Here is a 16,276-nt window from a genome sequence, read left to right as displayed (position 1 = left end):
ATGCATCAAACAAGCTGGTGCACCGGTGCACACTAGTGAACCCAGTGCTGCGAGGTGACTCAGGAGGACCCCAGAGGCTCACAAGACAGACAGACAGACAGACAAACAGGCTAGGTAATCTGCCTGGTGCAGAGTCCAGAAAGGGTGTCTGCAGAAGTCTGAAACGGGAATCTGATCTGTGCAACCGAGTGCAATTGGAGCTGCAGACTCCGGTTGTGAGCCACTGTGTGGATGCTGGAATTGAACCCAAGTCATGAGCAATAGCAGCCAGTGCTCTTAACTGCTGCGCCACTTCTCCAGCCCACTCAGTACCATCATTTAAGTGTTGGGATTATTAAGAACATGATGAATAGAACCTGCTAGGCATGGTGGCATATACCTGTGATCCCAGCACTTAGGAAGTGAAGAACCGATCTAAGGCTTTATCCCAGAATTAAAGATGGGGGAGGAGCAAGAGAGACAGCAACACAGAGAAATGGGGGGGGGGGTTAAGAGAAAAAAGGAATTGGGAGGCAGAGGCAGGAGAACCACGAGCTATATGCTGAGTCAGAGGTCAGCCTGGCCTACAGAAAACTGTGGGGAGCCAGACTGAACCAAAACTTTCTCAGAGGCCCTGATGAAAGGTCAAAGGTCCTTGTCCAGGACCAAACTGGACAAGGCCAGGCTGAGGCTGAGGCTAGTTCCTCAAATGAGTCAAGATTTTGGTTTCTGAGGTCCCAACTCTTCCCCACTGGACTGTGGCTATCCATCAAATGCTGTGTCTTCTTTCGGACCTAGCTTTCTGCTGACCTTGGCCTGCAAACGGTATATATGAGGCTGTGTTTCTGAATAACCCTGCTTGACACCAGCTTCCACAGAATCTCTTGGTCCTAGCTCCTGGTTTCGTCTTCTCTCTCTCATCCCTGGTCCTCCCACTCGACACCTGGCCATTCAGGACCCTTATTCCTGCAGGTTCCAGTCAGGAGACTCTGTCTCAAAACAAAGGCACCAATATTTGACTGCTCTAAAGAAATACCTACAAAGTAGCAGCCCCCAGCAAGAAGGGTAAAAAGTAAAGCAACCCCAAGTATGATCTGAGGAACTTGTGTCATCGTGGACCATAACGGAATGACCGAAACTGTCCACATATTTCTCATCCCACCCAGGAGAGCCTCAAGTGCAGAGACAGTTAGTTCTATTGCATACTCTCTGCCACCACTAGAACTGAACATTTACAATGGACTGGCCAAAGCGGAACAAAAACAATGTGTTAAACACAGTGATTCATAGGAGCTGGCAAAGAGGACAAGATGGATTTTTTTCCTCTCTCATTTTCAAATCATTTGAGTCATAACTTAGAAATTATGCAATGATAAATCACTACTTATGAAAGATTCCACGGAATAGCAAAATCAGAAGAACTGTAAAATAAATATTTTAACACCTTGATATATATCTACTCATGAGTCTAGAAAGGTTTTGAAAATACCATTATTAATAAAGATGAAAGTAGACAATCTCATTTGCACAGGAAAATCAGCTGCTGAAGCAGCTCTCCCCACTGGCGGTCCAACTCGATGGCTGCACTCAGAAGAAAGAAGCTTTTCAGTAAACTTTGTGATGAAATGGACAGAGGAAAACAGATCGTGGAGGCAGAAGTAGCTGAGAAGGCAGACTCTAGCATTTGGGGTCAATTTTGATGGATGGCAGAAGGCAGCAGAAACAAACGATCCGTACAGACCCCAGGAACGTCAGACCAGCATCTTGTTCAGATGGGCTGAGTTCCTTGCCGGTTATATACTAATCCCAGGTTCCAGCACCAGATAAATGGGGAAAAAATGAAATGAAAAGGAAGGACATGACTGCTCCTAGGTTTGGTGGAGGAGAAGATTTATTGCAGATGAAAGGAAGACATAGCCAGAGGCAGAGACATCTGGGAGAGTCCAGGATGAACAAGACCCTGAGCCATGTGGGAAGAAGAAGGGAAGGGAGAGGGGAGAGGCAGACCAAGAGGCCAAGGGTAAAGGGTCAGGTATCCAAAATGGCTGGATCATCTAGGGAAGGACAGCCCGGCCCCTGCGCTGGAGACGTCTAGGGTAGAAAGTAGGACATACCAGCTGCCGTGGTTAGGGCTTCTACTTCTGTGAAGACACACCATGACAGGAAGTGGACTGAGAGGTATCCTGAGCACAGGGAACCCCCAAGTTTGACCCAACAGTGACACACTTCAAGGCCATCCCCACATACTCCAACAAAGCCACACCTCCTAACAGTGCCACTCCCTATGAGCTTATGGGGCCGGATGACATTCAAACTACCACATCAACCACTCTGTAACAGGTTGGGACTGAGGGATGCTGGGAGAACCTGGCAGACAGGTTTACTTTGGTATATTAAACAGGAACACCAGTAGCCATTTGTCCCAGGTTTGAGCCTAACAGCTGGACCATAAGCCTTCCTGTTCAGTGCAGGAATTAAATTTGTGATGATGCAGTAACCTTACATCCCTGATGCACTGGGCTGAGAGGATGTCAGTGCCTCCAGGGAGAGGGAATCTGGCCTGTGGTGGCGGCGATCATTTACCGTTCTCAATGGGATCTTTAAAAAGAAAAGTCTGCTACACCCTACTTATTTATGAATGCTTTGGGATCAAAGCGCGGCTCCTGTGAAACCCAGGGATCAAGTTCTTCCCTAGATTTTAAATTTGTCATGTAGGCCCTCTCAAATAAAGCTTTACAGATCTAAAACTTTTTTTAAAGAAGATTTGGGCATGTGGCTAGGCCGTAGAGCATTTTCACAGTATGTGTCGGACCCTCGGTTCAGCTCCTAGCAGGACAAAACCAATTATAAGCAGAACCAAACTCGGTCTCACAGCCGTGCCGTAGAAAGGGTAACCAGGAAGATGAACGTGGAGGCAGAAGTGCATGTCATGGCAGCTGACGTCCAAGCAGGTATAGGATATTTCTCAGCAAGTGCAGGACCACAGTTAACACCTACACTATAAAACAGTACAGTCAAGATTTGTAAACTTCCATCATTGGGAGAGGCTATTGTTTTCTGCATAGTTCAGTATGCAATATTTGGAAGGCTCTAAATTCTTAAATTGGAACCTCATTGGTATGGGGTTGTTCTCTCAGTAAGCGGCCGATAGTGATGAAGCCGTAAGCTTGCATTTCTCCCATTAGCACCGTCTGCAGTCACTGAAGCTTGTTCTGGCTTAGTTCTGCAATTTCTGAGAAATGCTTATTAATTCATAGCTAACTGCTCATTCAGGAAATAAGGTTTGAAAAAGTTAGGGACCTTTGACATGGAGGGTTCCTATAAGCCCAGTACTAGGGAGTCAGAGGCAGGGGGAATCACCAACATGAGACCCCATTGTAGTAGTATTTCATTTGTATTTTAATAAATAAAACTTGCCTGAAGATCAGAGAGCAAAACAGCCCCACTTATCAGCCTTACAGACCAGGCAGTGGTGACACACACCTTTAATCCCAGTAGTGACACTAGTCTGCCATAGAAACGTGGCAGTAATAGTACATGCCTTTAATCCCAGCACTAGAAAGGAATACAAAATAGGAAGAGACAGATTTCAGGCTCAGTTTCAGTCTGAGGATTCCTGGAGGCAGGATTGTCATTTTCTTACCTTACCTGAGGTGGCTGGGTACTTTGCTTTTCTGATGTTCAGGTTGAACCCCAATATCTGTCACTGGGTTTTTATTAATTGTGGAATACCCCATCTCAAAAAAAAATTCCCATAGGTTCTTATTAGCTTTATTTTTATTCTCCTTCGGTTACTTCTCTGATAAAGGCTGCCCTCTTATTCACAGTTCTTTATGATCACTTATATTGATCTTACTACAGAGCGTTTTTAGATTGTAATCTATGATGAACTAATCATAGTTTTAAAAGGAAAACAGTGTATCTGTAATAAGAAGAGCATTTCCAAGTTGTCTTCCCACCATATCCCTCCCAGAAATGACAAGCGAACTGGACTTGGGCTTCAGTCTGTTCAAGCACCAACAAGTTAAAAAAGTCCGGAGTTGTCTCTGGGCACGGAGGTACATGCCTACTGCTCCAGCAGTCAGACAGCAGAGGGGTAAGCAGGGTCAAAGCCAGCCTGGGCTGTGAGGCTTTGTCTCAGATGTCTATAAAGCATTCCATTGAAGCGGTTCAGGTTGAGGGTAGACTCCCCTTGCAGGTACTTGGGGATAAAAATCTTATACTAACATGGAGTTCACCCTCTTACTCTGACTCCTTATCAGTGTCTTGATTGCTTGGGACAGCTGCAAGACAGTGATCAAAATTTATGCGCAGACCAGAAATGGCCTCTTCAAAACCTCACTCTAAAGAGAATAGATATTTCCTACCCCACTTTCATTAAGTTAATTTAGAAATCATGATCATCCACAAGCATTTTATATATGAAAAACATGTTTGCATTTAGCCTTACAGTATTAAAAGTCTGCCCAATTAGCATGAAATAATTCTAGTGTGAACATTCATTTTTTTCTGTTCCAGCTGGGTGGTAAGTAGTAGAAGTTTTAAAAGTACTGCTTGATTATTTTGTTCATAATGTGACCTTTGGCCGAACATAATAAACTTAGTCTCTTTCCCTCGAACAGTCTCCCCGCTGTTCCTGGGCACTGAGGATGAATGGCAACCCAGAGCAGAAGGAAGCAAGTGAGACCTGCTCTGAGGCACAGTCTGCTGCTGGTTGTTGGTAACAAGATAAAGTCTTGTCTTCCACACGGGTTCCCCCCCAGCGCTTGCTCCTGTATAAGGGTTGCCATTATTTTTATTATCCTTCGGTTACTTCTCTGATAAAGGCCGCCCTCTTAGCCAGGCCTTGTGGTGCTCTCCTGCCATCCAAAGAAGTTGGGAGGAGAGGCCAGAAGGTTGAGTTCAAGGTTATAGTCACTATACAGAGTTTATGCATGAGGCCAGCCTAGGCTGCATGAAAGCTTGTCTCAAAAAGTCAAAAATAAATAAATAAATAAATAAATAAATAAATAAATAAATAGTAAGTATCTGGTCTCTCGCTTAGGTATGCTTGTAAAGTATGGGCTAAGCAATGGTTCTCCTTACACAAGGATTTAACACCAGTGTTGCTGAACCACTGACAGCTGCTCAACACACACTGTTCTTATACAAATGCCAACAGAGCCGGCCATAAGCAAAGCCCAGGGACTTTTAGAAACGGCCGGCCGCTTTCCATGACCAAACAGTATTCAAGAGATTTGAGGCATGGTTGGAGAGGCCCTACTAAACAATGCTGAGGTTTGTCTTGTCTGGGCCCCTGATGGCTCTCCTGCTCGGCTCTGTTTGTTTGTTTATTTAAGAGAAAACTGTCTCTTATCATTTTATATACCTATCCCAGTTCCCACCCCCTCCCCTCCTCTTGTTCCCTCCACCTTTCCCCCTGCCTCACTCCCTATCCACTCCTCAGAGGGGCTAAAGGCTTCCCATGGGGAGTCAACAAAGTCTAGCACATTGTTTTGGGGCAGGACCAAGGCCCTCTCCTCTATATCTAGGCTGAGCCAGGTATCCCTCTGAAGAGAATGGTTCAAAAAAGCCAGTACAAGCAGTTGGGATAAATCCTGATCTCAGTGCCGGTGACCCCATAGTCTTCTCCAGCCACACAACTGTCACCCACACTAGGAAAGAATGGAAGCAGGAAGGTGAACGCGGCCAAGGGCAGGGCCAGGAACTGTCGCATTCAGACTTGAAGAGGAACAGCAGAGATTCCCACAGACTTGGAGAGAAGGCGTGAACTGTATCAGAGCTCCAAAGGCCACACTGCACTGGTCAGGACTGAGGTCCCCTGACAGGGTGGACTACACTGGGATGGCAGAGGCTACAGCACCATCAGCACCAGTTATGGAGAAAATAAAAGATGGAGACAAACAGAAAGGGAAGGGCAGGACTCTGGAGACAGCCTGACTCTAGAAGAATAAAGCTCAGCAATGGCTGAAGGCTGGGTTTGCTTCCCAGGTTAGAAGAGAGGAAACTGTCTACACTCTAATGGGAGAGGCCCAGGAGAGAGAAGAAACTGGACCTCAGAGATAAAGGGGCTCAACAACAGGCAGAATGTCCTTGAAAAGGAGAGAGACCAGGACCCCGGGCAAATGGAGGAGAGGAGCTTCAGCAGGAGCCCTGGCCCGGATTACCCACTCATCAGTCACACGGTAAAACGAGCAGCAAAGGCAGAATCACTGGACCAGTGGGTGGGAAAAGACGGTGATTCTCTTGACTTTGCTTATCTTCACAGGACACCGGAAAAAAGGGCAGAGGAAGAGGGGCGAGCCAAGCACATGTGAGTCTTGGATGCTGGGAGAGGGGAAGTGAGTACAAAGGACCTGCCAGAGATCTGGGCTCTCGGCCAGGCTCAGCAAGGCCAATTAGCATGCTTCTGTAACTCTCCAGCCACATGCTGCTGCCCCCTGAACAAAAGGGGTCAGCAGGGTCACACACTAGAATAAACACTGTGCGGGGGAGCTGCCCTGCTTACATCTGTAAGGAATATGGTCCCTCTTTTTCTGGAGACCCAAGGCGGGGTGAGCGGGGGTGGAGGGGTGGGGAACTCACTGAACAAGCAAAGTCTGAAAACAGTCAGTCGCTCTAATAGAAAGAAATCAAAATTTTAGGTCTTGGTGCAGTTTTGTTCTTGCAATGGCTGCTCCTTCCTGTGACAGGGTTCTGCACCTCGGCCTCCAGCTCAGCTCATCTGCTTAGACAGCCTGAGGAGGGTACAAACTCTTGATGTCAGGGTCATTAACGTATGGGACCATGGGGGTCTTCTTAGTGTGGGGTGAGTATGCCTTATCCAAAATGTGTGGGACCAGAAATGGTTTTGAATTTCAGATTTTTAAAAAAGCTTGAAATATTTGCACATACATAATGAGAGATCTTGGGAATGGGGTCCTGGACAAAATATATTTGCATTTCTTATAGACAATTGATATCTACACCCTAAAGGCTGCATGTCTGTGTGTCTGTGTGTATATAGAAATAATCTGTTGAGTGAAACATAAAAATATATGATAGATATTTTCCCACCTCTTGTACCTTTATCAGTGATCAGAAAGTGTTGGATTATGGAGTCTATGGGATTTCTGATTGTGGCTTTCAAGACATAAAAGTTGATATAGATTTTTAGAGTTTTAATTATTAAATGACATTTTTTAACCACCCCAAATGCTTGTATTGTTAGGTTCAAAGGAGACTTCATTCCCTCCAGGTTCAACTAGGAATGAGTCACAGCCCTTACACCATCCAGCCTTTCCCTCTTCCTTCTGCAGTTAAACTCAGGCACAGTCTCTGTGGGGAACAATGACTTCCTGCCTTCTCCCCTCACTTCCTATGGGCCACACGTCTGTCTTCCACACATCTCTGTAATATAACACACAGATGCACCCGGGCCCTCTATTTTTCAGTGTGGTTTTCCACATCTTTCCTACAAAAGGCTCTTCTTGTTTTTCCAGTACTTGGCTGAGTGTCTGTCACTCCCATTGTTAAACTCTGCTCAGCCTTGTTTCTTCTATGTCGCTCTCTGGAGCTTTTCTCTGAAATGCGAATCTGTTCCAAGGGCGTCCATCACGCGCTCAAGATAGTCATCTCGTGTGCATTTGTCTAGCGCTGTCAGGTGAGGGACTTGATCTCGGCACCGTAGGGTGAAGGGAGGGGAGCGGAGCTGCAAAGCTGATTTCAGTCAATGGGAAACACTGACAAACTTCTGGTGCTCTCTCGTGTGGCACAAAATGATACCCAACACCAAACACAAGAAAGAGACTGGCATTAGAGGTTACATAGCTCAGGCTGGCCTCAAACTCGCAGCGACCTCCTGAATGTAGCCATCATAGGTATGCATTAGCATACATAGAATTGTGGGGTTTCTTTTGAAATGTTTATTGATTGATTTATAGATAAGCTGGCCTCGATAACCAAGTGACTACCAAGGATGCTTTGAACTTCTGATTCTCCTGGCTCTACCTCCTGGCTTGCTGAGATTATGGATGGACACTGTCATGCTCAGTTTATGCAGTGGTGGGGATTGTCCCCAAGGCTTTGTGCAAGCGAGAAGCACTCTGTAGACTAAACCACTTCCCAGCCCACTTCCTTTGGTTCCTGCAGCCTTTTTTATTAGGGTGCTCATTTCATCAGCCCATCCAAGCTATTTCAGTGACCACTGGGAAGATGTCCACAACTCAAGACTCTCTGTAAGAACACTGAATTCAGTGGGTCCACATGCTGGCATGAACCCAGCGCTTCCTGTTTCCAAGTAGGCACACTACCAACTAAATGGTGTCTCCAGTCCAGGTGTGGGTTTTTAGAGCGCTCCACTGAAGGTCTATCGGAAACATAGCTGGCCAAAGTTGCTGATGCATGGTATTTTAAACTACAAGGCATCTTCTCAAAGACATTACTGCATACTCTTGTTGAGGTGGGCAATGGCACAGCTAAGAAAGAGTGCTTCAGTCTGGCTTGAACATTGATGAGCTTGGCCTAACCAGCTAAGCGTGTTAGCTCAGTTCCTGAAATATTTCGATATGATGTTTGCACAGTTAAAGAACAAGACAAGAACACAGATTGGCAGTGTTCCACCACAGCTGGCCCTTGTCAGTGCTTTTAGTTAACAAGCCATTTTAAAGAGTTTGAGGAAAGAACACGAATCTGAACTCCCTCTCCGAGCTTCTGGTAAGCTCAGGAAAGCCCCAGCACCAAAGTTTTTGAAATCCAGGTCACAGGGTTAGGAGACGCTCCCAGGCAACAGGACCTAACAAGAAAATGAGGGCAGGAGATGGTGCTGCAGGCTCACAACCATTTGTAATTCCAATTCCTAGGGGATCCGATGCCTTCCTGTGTTTCCCTTGGGCACTGCCTGCATGTGGTGCACAGGCATACACACAAGTAAAACATCATACACAAAATAAATAAATACTTTTTAAAATGCTGTAAAAATCTTTTTATCTAAATTAATGTCTAAACTAATCTTTTAAAGCTGTTCCAGTGAGCAAAATGAAACTGTGCATGATACAGCTCATCATGACTTCCAAGTTTATGGCAGGGTAAGTGTTTTGCTTATTTTGGTGTTTTTGTTTATTGGTTTGTTTTGTTTTGGCTTGTTTTTTCAAGACACAATTTCTTTGTGTAGCCCTGGTTGTCCCAGAACTCATTCTAGACCAGGCTGGCCTCAAACTCACCAAGATGCACCTGCCTTTGCTACCCAAGTGCTAGGATTAAAAGTGTCACCACCGCCCGGCTGGTTTCCCCAGTTTCCATTGGCAGCAGTTTTTCTACCTGACACAGCCATGTGTCCTATCAGTGAAACACAAGAACTTTAAGCATAAAAATCCATGATCTTCTTATGACCTCCAATTAACTTGCCTTTTAATGTTCACTGCCTCTCCTTTCTTATTTTGTGCGGAGATCAGAAGAAGCCTGCAGAAATCAGTTCCCTCCTTCTGTCCCTTGGTCAATGGACAGAACTCGGGTCGTCAGGCTTGGTGAGAGCCATTGTCTACTGAGCCATCTCAACAATTCTCTTTTTTATTACATTTTTATTCTCATTCTAGATATAACTGGTACAATTAATTTAAATATTGGTTAGGTCTTTAATAAAGACTCAGTAAACGCTGACCATTAACTGTCTTGGGGTTTCTACTGCTGTGAAGAGACACCATGACCATGGCAACTCTTAGAAAAGAAAACATTTAATCAGGGCTGGCTTACAGTCCACAAGTTTAGTCCGTTATTACCATCGTGGGGCATGGTGGCATACAGGCAGGCACGGTGCTGGAAAGGTAGCAGTTGAAGGATCAGAAGTTCAAGGTCATCTTCAGCTACACATCAAGGTCAAGGCCAGTATGGTCTTCATGAAAACAACACCCACACACCCCCACTTTCCCACACACAAGCAAGAGAAGGAAAGAAGTTGAGCCACCATGCCTGGCCATGGCCGGGTATTAAGAAGAAAAGTACAAGAGCTTGTGGAATGCAAGCATACTTTATAGAAATAAACTTTTAACCTCTCTCTGTCCCACTCTAGAAACACTAAACCGAGTGGCTCCAGATTCCTCCCCACTCGACACTTTATTTCCTGAATTGTTGTTTTCTTCCTTAAAGCTGATAACTTCAGTTCTCTTTTCTGAGCCAAATAACAACAACTGAACCTTGTATCCCAGGCTAGTCTCTAACTCCTGGTCCTCCAGCTTCTACCTACCTCTCAAGTGTTAGGACTACAGCTGTGTCCTGTCATACCTGGTCATCTGAATGACAAAATATGGTGTGTTTATAAACACGTATGAGGAAAATCTGGAAAGAGGCTGGGGTATATGCAGCTCTGAACAGGGAATTCAGTTGAGGAGCAGGTGTGGGACCCTGGTTTCCACTCCTAACACCACCTCTGAAATGAAATGCTTGAACAAGTTACGCAAGGGCCAGTAGTAAGAGAGAATGTTACAACAGTTAAGATACGCTAAGTGACTTGAAACAAACACACCACTTCTTCCAACTACCAGAGCAGGCAAACAGACATCTTGTGATCTTGTGTGACCATCCTGAACCCAATGAGACACCAAGGGGGGTCACCCTTGTCAATACAGCCATCTCTGATGACTAGTTAGGTGACACCCTTCAGAAAAGGTCTCTCCCACCCTAGTGTATTGCTTATATACCTGCCTGAAACCTGACAAATGTCCACTCACCTCCACGCAACCATCAGTTGCACAGCAAGCATCCACTGAACTGTTACGGGTGGTTGTATTTATAAAGCCAAACAAATGTCTAAACAAGAGAGTGGGGACTCTGTACCAAGACAAGCACTAGGGCACAGGCCTAGGGTCACGACTTCACAGGTGGGAGGCTCTCTACTAATTCAGAAACCTGGGCTGTGTTGTGAGTTCCAGACCAGCCTGGAATTCAGACTGCATAGCAATATCCTGTCCTCAAAATAAAAACAAGGAATTAGAAGAAGAGGAAAAAAATCAAGAAAATATCGGAAATGGAACTTAGCATGTAACAGGGCACAGACCTAGGCCACAAGACCTTAGCACAATTGACTCCATCATGGAAGTGGCATGTAAAACTGCAAAACTTAACATGTAGGCAGCACCACCTTCCAAAACTAAAACAAAGACCCAATCCATCAAAATCCATAACTCTGTGGAAGTCTCTAAATGTCCTAACCTTGCTTTTTGACTTCTGTAGTTCCATTTTGGGATAACTCTTCTTGTTAACTGAAGTATGTCAACTCAGGACACGCATTTTTTGTATTTAAAAGCCCATCCTGGGAAAGGCAGGGGGCTATGGTGGGATCCTGAACACCCAGTGTAGTCGCTGGCCAGCTAATTAACACTTTCCATTGCCGTAACCCCACATGTGAGCAGCCTGCTCTGGTGAACAGCCCACAGCAAGCAGACAAACTGAGTCCTTCTCCGGGCAGTGTCTGCTCCCATCACTGAGGCCGTTCAAGTCACTGTCAGGACCCAAGCTCAGAAGTGAGAGGAGGAAGCTCCATGGTGCAGATTTCTGCTTCCCTGCTGATATCCAAACCATCCCTTCCTTCTCAGTAGCACAAACCATTTTAGGGAAGGTAGCCTGCTTCCTTGAAGACTGGTTCAGGGAGTCTCCAGAGAGACAGAACAAACTCTTTTCTGTCTTGGTCTCGCAGTCTGGAGCCTTGCTGTGACAGTGGAGAGCTGGCAGCAATCTTGGATTTTTAGAACTAGAGTCATACTGTAGGACAACAGACAGCTTTACAAAGTCACTCTGACCGCTCTAAACTGTGACTTTAAGAATTATATAGGTGGCAGAGAGTTGTTCCCCTAAGAACATTGCTTTTCCAGAGAGCCCAAGTTCAGTCCCACATGGGACTCACAACTGCTCAGTTCCAGAGGAACAGATGCCCTCTTCTGGCCTCAGAAGGCACCGGGTACACACACACAGTGCACAGACATGAATGCAGGCAAAACACCCACACACGTAAGATAAAACAAATTTAAATCTAAGGAACAGAATTATTTAAGGCCTGGAAAGATGGCTCGGTGCTTAAGAGCACACATTGTTGTTGACCCAAGTTCCATTCCCAACTTCTCTGTTGGGTGGCTCACATGGGGATCAGATTCCTCTGGCCTCCGTGGGCATCCAAGTTCACACACACACACACACACACACACACACCAACTAAAAATAAAATAGATCTTTCTTTAAAGAATGACTTTAAGCTAGGTATGATGATGCATGATTATAATCTCATCACACATGGGTGATAGCAGGAAAATTGCTGTCAGTTCAAGTGTTGTGGAATATTAGTTGAAGATAGGTTATAGTCATTTATGCTGGGAAACATTTGTTTAATGATGCGAAGATGTGTTGCATTCTTTTATGTTGCATTTGTTTAATTCTGTGAGGCTGTGTTACTTTTCCAGTCTAAAACACCTGGTTGGTCTAATGAGTTCCAGTATAGCTAGCCAGGAGAGGGACAGGCAGGGTTGACAGGCAGAGAGAATAAACAGGGGAAGAATGAGAGAGAGAGAGAGAGAGAGAGAGAGAGAGAGAGAGAGAGAGAGAGAGAGAGAGAGAAACAGTAAGAAAAGGAGGAGAGGAGATGCCAGTGACCAACCACCCAACCACCCAGCCTGACATGGAATAAGAAGGAAAAAAAGATATATAGAAAGAGAGAAAGGTAAAAGCCCAGAGGTAGACAGGGTGATTTAAGTTAAGAAAAGCTGGCTAGAAACAAGCCAAGCTAAGGCCAGGCATTCATAAGAAAGAAAAAATCTCTGTGTATTTATGTGGGAGCTGGTGGGGGACTCCAAAGAGTAAAGAGTAAAGGTAAAAAAATGCAACAATACTCAAGGCCAGCCCGGACCCAGAAGTGAGTTATAGACCAGCCTGGTCTATAGACAGGAGGAAACTGCCTTTGCACACCCCCGCTGGAAAGAGAATTATTTGAAACGAGAAAAACACATTTTGAGCATTTAAGCCATTCTGCTGTTTGCTTTATGGTCCACTTTCCTCCCTGTGTTTTTTTTTACTGTGGGTGGGGATAGCTTTTGTTTGTCACAACAGACATTCTTCACAGAGCACTACAGACAGCTGGGGCTTTATCTCTCTTTCTCTTTTTCTACAGACGAGGTCGCTGAGATCCCAAGAGATAGGATGACCTACACAATATTAAATTTGTGAAGAGCAGGTCTTGGCTCCTGGCCCAATTTTTTCCTTGAAAAACTCATTCTTGGACTATAAATGGAGAGGGAGGGGAGAGAGAAAGATTAAATATAACAATGAATTATAAATTATAATTTAAAACTATTTAGTGGGAACAATGCACAAAAAGGTGTGCATTTATATACATAGTATAAAGTTAGTGTGAACAAAAAGTATCAGGTTCATGATTTGTCAGGATACTGTGAAACAAACAGTCAAAGCCGGAGCAAACAGCTTCTCTCAGAACGCCCAAGATGCAAGGTGCTGGGAAGGACTCAGGGCAAGCATTTGTTTCTATGGGCAAAGATACTTTAAGACACAAGGTAACTTCTTCTCCCCTGCTACCCAGCTGCCCCCTTTGTTGGTTTGTTATTTGAGACAGTTTCTCTGTGTAACAGCTGGGGCAGGCCTTGCTTTGTAGACCAGGCTGGCCTAGAACACACAGAGATCCACCTGCCTCTGCCTCCCAAGTGCCGGGATTAAAGGTGTGCACCAGCAGGGCGAGCAGCATTCTTTAATTTCTTTTTTATTACTTTATAAATATTGCCAATAAAAATGTCTACTTCCTCCCCTTTTCCCACTTCCCACCCGCTCCCCCATATACCCTCTCCCCAACCCTCTCCAATCCTAAGAGAGGGCAAGGTACCCTGCCCTGTGGGAAGTCCAAGGCCTCCCCACTACATCCAGGCTTAGGAAGGTATGCATCCAAAGAGAATAGGATCCCACAAAGCCAGTACATGCAGTAGAGACAAATCTCAGTGCCATTATCATTGGCCCCTCAGTCTGCCCCAACTGTCAGCCACATTCAGAGGGTCCAGTTGGGTCCCATGCTCATTCAGTCCCATTAGCTCCCATTAGCTCAGGCACACTGTCTCAGTGGGTGACCAACCCCTCGTGGTCCTGACTTCCTTGCACATATTCTCCCTCCTGCTCTTCAGCTGGACCTTGGGAGCTCAGTCCAGTGCTACGACGTGGACCTCCTCCCCTCTCCCCTCTCTCTCCCCCTTTATTTCCTTTTATGTGTATTGGAAAGTGTCTGCGTGTAGTTATGCACGTGCACCACCACCTGCATGTTTGGTGCCTCTGGAGGTCATAACTGGAGTTATAGGTAGGTGTGAGCCACCATGAAGGTATTGCAAACCAAACCAGGTTCCCTATGAGAACAAAGAGTGCTCTTAACCTCTGAGCCAAGTCTCCAGCCCCAAAAGCAATGGTTCTGTTAAATTCTTAGCTGGGAGCCAGGTATGGCAGTGCGGACCTGTGACCCAGCCTGAGAGGAGGGAGCAGAGGGGTCAAGGCCATCTTTGGCTATATAGCATGTCTGAAGTCATCCTGGTCAAAACGAGACTGTCTCCTCAAATATATATTACATAGTACATACATTCATACATATATACATAATTCTTAAGTTTTTCTTCATACTTACTACTACCTTAAAGCAATTAACTTAGAGATGGTGAAATGGTTTAGTGGGCAAAGGTGATGCCAATAAGCATGTCAAACCTGAGACCCAGATGCCACATGGTAGGAGAGGAATAACTCGGAAGGTTATCCTCTGACCTCCACATACATACCATGGGGCACAAATACAGAAATTAATACCAAGAATATTTGTAATTAACTTGACCCGAGTTCCTCACAGATGTGTTATTATTGTATGTGTATGTGCCTACTTCTCTGCATGTATGCAGTATGCATGAAGGTGACTGTGGGAGCCAGGTCAGGGTGTCAGAGTCTCTGGAATGGAAGTTACAGGAAGTTGGGAGCAGTCTGATGTGGATTCTGGCAATTGAACCCAGGTCCTCGGCAAGAGTAGCAAGTTCTCTTAACTGCTGAGCCTTCGCTGTCGGCCCTGCCACTGATATTAAAATCAATGTATTTCAAAGCCTTTTCTGAAACTGCACTACATCAGACAAGACACATAAGTATTTCTATGTAGTGTGCAAAGAAAATAAGCATATCAAGACTCTTCACATTTTAGTAACAGACTTCTTTTTAGATCGTGGGTTTAAGGTAAGATTGTCTGTGCAGCAGGGTGGGAATATGAAGGCTGCACTTTGTACATGACGTCATCGGTGCAGCATAGTAAAAACAGCACATTGAACCTTAGCCTCTGTTTTTTGTTTTCCAAGTACTGTTCCTTTTTTTTTATTTTTTTATTTTCTAGTGCTGGGAACTGAATATATGCTAAGCGAGACTCAACTACTACATCACATCCTTAGTTCACGACCTGATTTTTTGAGTCTTGATTTTCCTAACTATAAAACTGACTTAAGATGGACATGGTGGCTCCTACCTATAATCCTAGAATTCAGAGAGGTCAATCGAGGGGATTGCTTGAACTTTAAGCCCAACCTACACTACATAGTGAGTTCCAGGATAGCCTGGGCTACATGAAGCTCTCAAAAAAATTAAGTAAGTACGTTATTTTTAACACATTTAATAAATTTGTATATTTATTTATGTGTGTATGAGAATTTGTGTGTATGTCACTTGTGTGGAGAGATCTAAAGAGGGTGCCGGGTCTTGTAGAACTGAGTAACAACTGACTGTGAGCTGGTGGACACAGGTGCTCAGAAAAGCAGTAAGCATCTCCAACTGCTGAGTGCTACACCATTTGAGGAGAAGACAGAACAACTCGGGGTAGTTAGTCCTCTTCCACCTTGACGTGGCTCCTGGGGACTGAACTCAGTCATCAGGATTGGCAGCAAGTACCTTTACCCATAGAAGCATCTTTTTGGCCCTTCAATACCTTTTGAAAAACTGAAATTTGATCCTTCCAGCTTCCAAATACTCAAAAGAAATATTCTGGAGACACCAGCCACTACAGGGTCCTTAGAAGGTAAACAATAATTTTAATGCATATTGTTCTCTCATCTGTCTGCAAAGACTCACAAAACATAACCCGAAACAAAGGCACTGGGATTAATGCCCATTATTAATAACCACTAATTTGCAAAGTCTCCTAATTGCCGTCTGGTGATTTCACTTCACTTTGTATTTAGTCCAAACATAGCCAACTTGGCAAACAGCCAGGCTTAATGGTACACATCTGTAATCCCAGCACTCAGGAGGCCGAGACGGAAGGACT

The sequence above is a fragment of the Alexandromys fortis genome, unplaced genomic scaffold (genome assembly GCF_014885135.2).
Source record: "Alexandromys fortis isolate MF-2015 unplaced genomic scaffold, M_Fortis_MF-2015_v1.1 scaffold_342, whole genome shotgun sequence".
Classification (NCBI taxonomy): Eukaryota; Metazoa; Chordata; class Mammalia; order Rodentia; family Cricetidae; genus Alexandromys; species Alexandromys fortis.
This window is presented reverse-complemented; position numbering follows the sequence as displayed.